The sequence below is a fragment of the Thermobia domestica genome, chromosome 16 (genome assembly GCF_964235325.1).
Source record: "Thermobia domestica chromosome 16, izTheDome1.hap1.1, whole genome shotgun sequence".
Classification (NCBI taxonomy): domain Eukaryota; kingdom Metazoa; phylum Arthropoda; class Insecta; order Zygentoma; family Lepismatidae; genus Thermobia; species Thermobia domestica.
The window spans coordinates 91,135,787-91,144,893 of record NC_137469.1 but is presented as its reverse complement, the minus strand read 5'-3'; the positions used below and the strand labels follow the sequence as shown (position 1 = coordinate 91,144,893).

At 39.0% G+C, this 9,107-nt stretch overlaps 1 pseudogene; it reads right to left on the bottom strand.

The window, feature by feature from the left end:
- Nucleotides 1-4,044: 4,044 nt before the first annotated feature.
- LOC145672535 (uncharacterized) lies at nt 4,045-5,123 on the bottom strand (annotated as a pseudogene).
- Nucleotides 5,124-9,107: the final 3,984 nt, after the last annotated feature.

Here is a 9,107-nt window from a genome sequence, read left to right as displayed (position 1 = left end):
TGGGATTCACTTAAACATATCTTAATTAATCTAATTAGCTTTCTCGGTATTCCAAGCTCTGTAAGAACGTTGTATAATGTTTCTCTCCTAACCGAGTCGTAAGCCTTTCTAAAATCAATAAATAGTTGATGCACCGGGGTATTGTATTCCCACTTCTTTTCGAGTATTTGGCGAATGGTAAATATTTGGTCGATAGTTGATCGATTTCGTCTAAATCCGCATTGATAATCTCCAATAATTTCATCTGCGTATGGGGTCAATCTTGCTAACAGAATATTTGAAAGGATTTTATAGGATGTTGACAGAAGAGAAATGCCTCGATAATTATTACAGTCAGTTTTGTCGCCTTTCTTGTGAATTGGAACAATGATTGACTCTTTCCACTCTTGTGGCAATTCTTCCTTGTTCCAGATAAGGAGAATGAGTTTGTGTATCTTGTTCCACAATTTTTCGCCTCCAGCTAAAATTAACTCAGCCGGAATTTCATCTACACCCGGAGATTTGTGTTTCTTTAATTTCTTTATAGCGGCTTCCACTTCTATTTGATTGGGTTCTGGAATATACGGTTCTGCGGTGTGTATCTCCTTTTCTCCACGCACATTAGTTTTTGGCTGCGTGTTCAGCAAATCGTCAAAGAAATCTTTCCATCTATTTAAGAGGCTATCCGTATCAGTGAGAACTGTTCCGTCAGATTTCTTTAATATATAAGCACGAGGTTGATAGCCTTTCTTAAATTCGCTGATCCCCTTATACATGTCCCGAATATTTTTATTTTTACTATTATCTTCAAGTTCCTTAATTTTAGCTTTCAAAAAATTCCGTTTCTTTGTTCTAAAAGTTTTGGAAGTTTCCCGCCTGATATCTGCGAAATTTTGTGTAGTTATTTCATTCGGATTTTGTAGCCACCGTAATTTTGCCTGTTTTCTCTTCTCTGCTAGTTTAATGCATTCTTGGTCGAACCATGGTTTGTTCCTACGTATTTCCGCGTGTCCCAATTTTTCTATTGCTGAACTTTTAATGCTATCTCTAATTTCAATCCAAGTATTCTCAACACTAGTGCACTCCGAGTCTTCTAAGACCGAGAATCTACTCGAAACTTCAATCTGGTATTCCTCTCTTACCTGGCTCTCTTCTAATTTCTTTAAATTAAATCTCTCCGTTTTCGGACATTGAATATTACCTTTATTCAACGACAATCTCTCCCGTATTATCGCTACTACCAGGTAGTGATCAGTGTCACAATCAGCCCCTCTAAACGACCGGACGTCAATTATGCTAGATTGTCTTCTTCTATCTACTAAAACGTGTTCAATTTGATTATGTGTTTTTCCGTCTGGTGATGTCCAAGTGTATTTATGAACGTCGCGATGTGGGAATTTTGTACTCTTCACGATTAGGTTTTTGGATGTTGCAAAGTTCACGAGTCTAACACCGTTGTCATTACTTTCCTTATGCAAACTTTCGTTCCCTATAATCGGTTTGAAAATATCCTCTCGTCCTACCTTCGCATTGAAATCCCCTAATAGAATCTTCATATGGTATCGCGGGAGTTAGTCAAATATCCGTACCACTTCTTCGTAAAAACTATCTTTTATATCGTCACCCTTATCTTCAGTTGGAGCATGTACATTTAAAACAATAATATCACACCACCGTCCCTTAAGAGTAATAAAAGAAAGTCTGTCAGTAACAAATTCAACCCGTTTAATTGCTGGTAATATTCGTTTGTGAACGAAAAACCCTGTTCCTAACTGGTGATTTTTATTTCCTTCCCCGTAAAAGGACGTAAAATTTCCGGAATTCTCAGATCCATTTCCTTCCCACCTAACTTCCTGAACTCCTACTAAGTCCATCCTGTATTTCTCTAACTCACTCGTTACAGATTTTAACGCGCCTGCCCGATAAAGACTTCTAATATTCCATGTTCCAAATCTCATGTCCATTTTCTTTTGCTGATGTCGTGCCAAGTTATCAGTCCTTGTCCGAGGCTTTTGTGAATGTTTCTGAACAAGTACCTTTTTTTACAGGATGAGGGTGTTATCCTTACCCAAACCCCCAAGCTGGAGGACCACTCCTAGTCGTCTGTCCGCGACTGCTTATTCAGTATATTCGCAGCTAACCTCTATATCTAGATGCCTTCTCCTCGATCCGCAACCTGAGGACGCGCCATGCCGTGGTGACAGGAACCCACGTTATATATATATATATATATATATATATATATATATATATACAGGGTGGGCCATTTTAATTAATCCACGGAAATATCTGAAAAATGGTAAAACATAGAAGAAATGTTTCAAGTACACGTTATATATTGCTAAGGGGAAACCCAATTCCGCCAAAAGTACCCCTCTCCGCCCCCCTAAATGGGGGTAACGGGGGGTAACTTTGAAATGTCAAATGGGAACATGGGTCGAGTAATACCTCGTTCGAAAGGTCTTGGAAAACTAAGTAACGCTGTACCAAAATATGTTCCATATTGTGCACCGGTTTCAAAATGGCCGTCATAATATGGTTCGAAAACTCCAGTACCCGTAGTGTGAAAACCATGGAAGGTAAATGAATGGAACAAAATTGAAATACGTAAATATCATAGGTCATATCGAACGGTGTGGTCCCTGTGATCCCAATGGCCTCCCTGAAGGGCTCTTGGGGGCTAACTTCAAAATTTCAAATAGTAACATGAGTCGAGTGGTACCTCGTTCGATAAATCTTGCAAAATCAAACATCTTGCAGGATAAAACGATTGAAATGAAATGGCACTATTCTCAAAAGGCCGCAGAAACATAGTATCCGTGTCAGAGAAAAGGTGTAGTACCCTTAGTATGAAAGCGATTGGAGATAGATCAACAGAAGAAAAACTGGAGAAGGTAACTGACGTAAGACACAGCGAGAGGTGATGTCGGGGCGACTTCCGGAGCCGCCTGAATGGTATCCGGGACGAAAATGAAAATTTTAAATAACAAATTTGGGGGAGTAATTCCACGTTCGTTAAATACTGAATATTAAACAGCTTTCGTAGGAATGTATTCGCCATGCTACACCGTTTTCAAAATGACCGCCAAGATGGTGACTGTGTTTAAGAAAGCGCCTAATGTTCATAGTATGAATACGGTTAGAGGGGCCAACAACCTCGTGTGTCTGGTAAGTAATCATCGATCTCGCTAACGAACTTAAAACCAAAGCATGTGTGAATCACCAACTGTGCGTTCTACATTTTAATCAGCACAAAAGACGGTAAGTCTGGTCAAGCACCCTACTTTGCTGTTCTTCGGCAATTTCATTATGGAGAGAATATGATGTTAAAGGGTTACAGGAAGGTACAAGTAAGGGCAAAGGGATAGGATACAATGAAATGGTATATGGGTATGTACAGCTCTTTTAGCCCTCCAAGGAGCTTATACCTTTAGCGTCACCCGAGACCAGAGTGGGATCAGCCTAACTGATCACACGGTCGTCCCTGGGATCCACAAGGAATTATTGCATTGGATGGTGGACAGTCCCGACCACGAGGAGGTAAGAGCACTGACCACCCTGACGGAAAACCCGGAAAATGTAATTTGGACTCTCAAGCCCTCTGAGGGGTCATTCGCCCCTTATTTCGCCAAGAGTCCCCAAGTCGTGACACACTAACTGTGGGTCCGAGCTGGGAGGATCTCTTGGTTACAACTGCAGCGAATAACCCTATCGGCGTAGCAGATATTCACCAGTATGTGGTTGGATATAGCTCTGTTTTTCAATGCCAGGGACACCACTACCCGCCGATTGCTCAACTTCGCGTTTGAGTCACGTAGCAAGGGTGATCAGTTCGGGCCCCGCCTGATGAGTTCCCATGCCTCTCACGCCCGGGGTGCTTTTTCTTCGTGAGTTCCCTCGCCTCTCACGTCCGGGGTGCTTTTTCTTCGTGAGTCCCCTCGCCTCTCACGTCCGGGGTGCTTTTTCTTTGTGAGTCCCCTCGCCTCTCACGTCCGGGGTGCTTTTTCTTCGTGAGTCCCCTCGCCTCTCACGTCCAGCGTAGTTTTCTTCGTCAGTCCAGACCATTCATGAACGAACTAAACTGTGTTCAACGACATCTCCATGTGCTTGAATACATAAATTAATCCTTCTGCGAAAATGTGTTACAGTATTCAATAAAACATTCCGTGGGATTTGTGCATAAGCTAATCGAATTCACTCTATCATATCTTCTCTGGTTGTTGGTTGGCGTTCGTACACAACGTTCTTCAAATACCCCCAGAGATAAAAGTCTGGTGAGGTAAAATCTGGGGATTGTGCAGGCCATAGTACTAGTCCGTTCCTCCCAATCCATTTTCCATTGAAACGCGTGTTCAAATACTGCACCACTCTCCGCGTACAATGGGGTGGCGCTCCATCTAACTGCAGCCACATTCTTTGTCGTGTCTCTAAGTCCACATCCTCAAGCAAAAATGGCAAATCGTGTCTGAGAAAGTCTAGAAAAATGTCACCAGTTATGTTTCGATCGAAGAAGTGTGGACCAATTAGATATCCATTGACAATGCCACACCAGACATTAATAGTCCAACGGTGTTGAGCATCTACTCTCCTATGCCAACGAAGATTGACATCTGACCAGTAGTGACAGTTATGCCTATTGAGGTCACCAGTACTGCGAAATGTAGCTTCGTCCGAAAACATGGCATATCTAAAAAAAAAAAAAAAAAAAAAAAACGAACATTTCTACACGTTTCCCGTGCCCACTGACAAAACTCCATACGGTGTAACTTGTCGTTTGCAGTAAGGGCTTGAGTTAGAGTTATGTGATAGGCACGATATTTTACCTTTTTCAAGAGCCTAAGGGCAGTTCTTCTAGGTATCCCTATTTCCCTCTCCACCTGCCTACTACTAATATGGGAATTGATGTGAATTGCTGCTAAAATAGTTATCATTCGTGCATCATCGTCGTAGTTGCGAGCTGACCTTACACGCATCAAGCGACCCTCACGCACTCTTACTTCAATACGTCGGATCACTGTATGGTTTGGTGGCCGTCGATCTGGATAACGTGTTTGATATAAAGCAGCAGCTTGACGATAATTTTTGCGACATTCACCCACAATAAGTAGTATGTCAACAATTTCGTTTGGAATATAATCAGTCATATTCTTATGAACGACAATATTTCAGACAGTCAATAAAAAGAAAGTAAGAAGTACAACAACTAATACTAATTCGTAGAGACAATAAGAATACGTACGAAAAAGTGTTTGTCCATAGTTACATAAGTAGTCACTCTACACTTTTGCTTTTGGCACATCTGCTACTAACACTGTCTCTCATTTAACAGACTTCGTCTGTAGAAGGTTGGTTCGAAGGTTAGAGGCAGCATGTACTGTACCGGTGTGTGTGTATTGGGCACAAGTGTCTGTTGAACCAATGTGAATGAGGCAACGAGGGTGCGTCTGCTCTATGACGGCGTTCTAAACGAGGATTCAGGAACAACGCTAATAACCGCAATTACTACGAACGTTTTTGTGTACAAAATACTGGTACTTCGTTACTTCATAAGTCGAACAACATTGTTTTATTTATTTTCATTTCTGAAAGCTATATTTTTCAGATGGATTTGAGAGTATTGCTTAGAGCTTTAGAGCTCTTGCGCAATGTGAGGTAGTAAGAGACTTCAATTTAGTTTATCACGTTTAGTCATCTAAAGCCCAGGCCGGATTAGAGAAGCACGGATGAGGAAAGTCAGCACCCGTGGCCTTTTACAGATGGTTCCATTCTGACATTCGTCTAGTGGAACTTAATAAAAGAGGTACTCGCACTCAGAATGTCCGACCGGACAACGGTTCGGGCGTACGCTTGACCTACCTAATGTTGTTTGGAAGGCAGACTTCAGGGATAGAGAATTGGTGCACTGAGTTAATGCGGATGGCCACAGTTAAATGTTGATTAACTATTAGCACTCATGTCATATTGTGAGTTTCAGGGCTGAAACGGTTCGTACGTATATTCCGAATTGCTTTCCGAATAACCAGCACGCATTGCATTAAAGTTTCTGTGTCAAAGCAGATTGGCAATTTGACACGTTTGTAAGTTCCAGCAACTGCATTATTCGACAACTTCTTTCGTATAACGTTCCTTCTGTTTTCGCATCAAATCATACTCAGCCATATAGATATGCGTTACCATTCACATAAAATTTCACCTTTTTTTAGTCACTACAGCGTCATCCTTACAAACAAATGTTTCAACCACACCATACCTATTTGTAGCGTAGCCTAAATTTGCGATTTAAAGTAGAGTTCTGATATGAATTTTCACAGTTACTTTCCACGCTACTCACATACAGAGCACAGGGAGAGATTATTTTGCAGGACTTGGATATCTCTCTATACAATATGGCAATTTTACTTCAACATTCTTACCTCTGTTGTATCATTCTCGAGCCATGGAATACCGTCCATGGTTTTCCTATTTATGTTTGGTTATTTTCATTTATCTCTAACCGTATTCATACTATGGGCACTAGATGTTTTCTTAGACACAATCACCTTATCTTGGCGATCATTTTGAAAACGGTGTCTTATGTCGAAAATATTCTTACAGATGCTGTTTAATATTCATTTGGCTATCTAACGTGATGTTACTCGCTTCAAGTTGCTATTTGAAATTTTCAAGTTGGCCCCGGATACCCTTCAGTTGGTCCTTGAAGTCACCCCGACAACACCTCTCGCTGTTTCTTACTCAGTTACCTACTCCAGTTTTCCTTCTGTTGATTTATCTCCAATCGCTTTCATACTACGGGTACTACACCTTTTCTCTGACACGGATACTATGTTTCTGCGGCCTTTTGAGAACAGTGCCATTTCATCTCAATCGTTTTCCCGTGCAAGATGTTTGATTTTGCAAGATTTATCGAACGAGGTACCACTCGACTCATGTTACTATTTGAAATTTTGAAGTTAGCCCCCAAGAGCCCTTCAGGGAGGCCACTGGGATCACAGGGACCACACCGTTCGATATGACCTATGATATTTACGTATTTCAATTTTGTTCCATTCATTTACCTTCCATGGTTTTCACACTACGGGTACTGGAGTTTCCGAACCATATTATGGCGGCCATTTTGAAACCGGTGCACAATATGAAACATCTTTTGGTACAGCGTTACTTAGTTTTCCAAGACCTTTCGAACGAGGTATTACTCGACCCATGTTCCCATTTGACATTTCAAAGTTACCCCCCGTTACCCCCATTTAGGGGGGCGGAGAGGGGTACTTTTGGCGGAATTGGGTTTCCCCTTAGCAATATATAACGTGTACTTGAAACATTTCTTCTATGTTTTACCATTTTTCAGATATTTCCGTGGATTAATTAAAATGGCCCACCCTGTATATATATATATATATATATATATATATATATATATATATATATATATATATATATATATATATATATATATATATATATAATCAAAATGACCAATATCAAGGAGCGCTTTTGTAATAGTAAAGAGTGACTGACTAAGGAAACATATTACTATTTTGTCTTAATTTAACCCAGCAAAGCGGGTAATTGATGCTAGTATATATATCCCCTCCCGCATATATAAAGTTCGCATATATATGATCTAGCAAACAGTGAAAGAAATAAGCCAAACAAATTTGTAAAAACACCTCTGTACTTTCCCGCTTGCTTGTTTTGTTGTGAGAACAAACAACTTTGAATTATTTTTAATTCAACGGACAGACAGAAATTTGAATATGAATTCCGGGATTTTGTCCAGGATACTGGGATATGTGAGTGTAATGAATGTGATAGTATCTAATGTCTATTACGTGTGTTGCTTGTTTTTCAATGACTCCGATATCTTCATTAATTCCGGAGATCTACTCCTTCTAAGCAATGTGCACGAATATCTCGATCGATTGTTTCATGAATATGGCCCTTTCCTGGATATAATATCTATATCTAGATAGATACATATATATATATATATATATATATATATATATATATATATATATATATATATATATATATATATATATATATATATATATATATATATATAGAGAGAGAGAGAGAGAGAGAGAGAGAGAGAGAGACAGAATCGGTTGTTTACAAAATTAGAATTGCATATTGTAAATTCGAACTCATACTAGTTCTTCGTGACCTCTCGCTCCTATTAGGGCTTGCATTGTTTTCTTTTCAGGGTTTGTTTGAGTTGTCCCAATGGTATCGTGGTATCTTGTTATAATTACTTGTCTTAATTAGTTTCACTCTTACATGTTATGATTAAATGAGTATATTAAATAAACAATGTTTGTTCATTGACAACAGGGATTACTATTTATTAAGGTTTGATATTGTTAGCTAAACATGATTCTAAAAAAGAATGAAATACTTGAAAATGAAATATATGCTTATAATTACAGTGACATATATCAAACGTTGATCGCATAAATCTTGAATCTCAAAATATGCGAGTCACCTACATATCAACTCATTTTAGCGTTTTCAATGTGCTGCAAGTGTTATTTACGTTTTGATCAAGGAAATAGCTCTCTATGTTAACTCCCAATATTAAGTTTCTTTCTTTCTTTCATAACAAAATTATTCTAAGGAGAATAGTAGGTTGTAAACCTCAAAAACCCAATATTTATGCATACCTTAAATAGCTCTTGGGTAGTGTTTATGTATTTTTGAAAAGAGAAAGAAATTTGGGGCAGGTTCGGTTTGAATATTATTCATTTTTTTTATCACTATTACATGATATAATAAAAGAGAATTCAGTCCTTAACTTTCTCATAGATCATTATAAAGGTTTATGAACTAATGAAAAAGTTTTTATCACACCGAATTAACGTCATATCAAGTAAATCGTGAATAGTTATTATTCTGTCCGGTAGTGGCACTATTCTTTCAACATAACAGTACTGCTAAAGCCAGTTTGTACATTTTTATGACAAAAGCCATCTATTTCTTAGCAATTACATGTTTAAATTCATAATTAAGAAAGAGAAGTACGAGTACAAATCCACAAATTACAGAACAATTCTGCGTTTCGAAGAATTTTTTCGCGACACCAGGACAACCTCAATAAGAACCTATCCCGTAAAATACGGAATGTATGC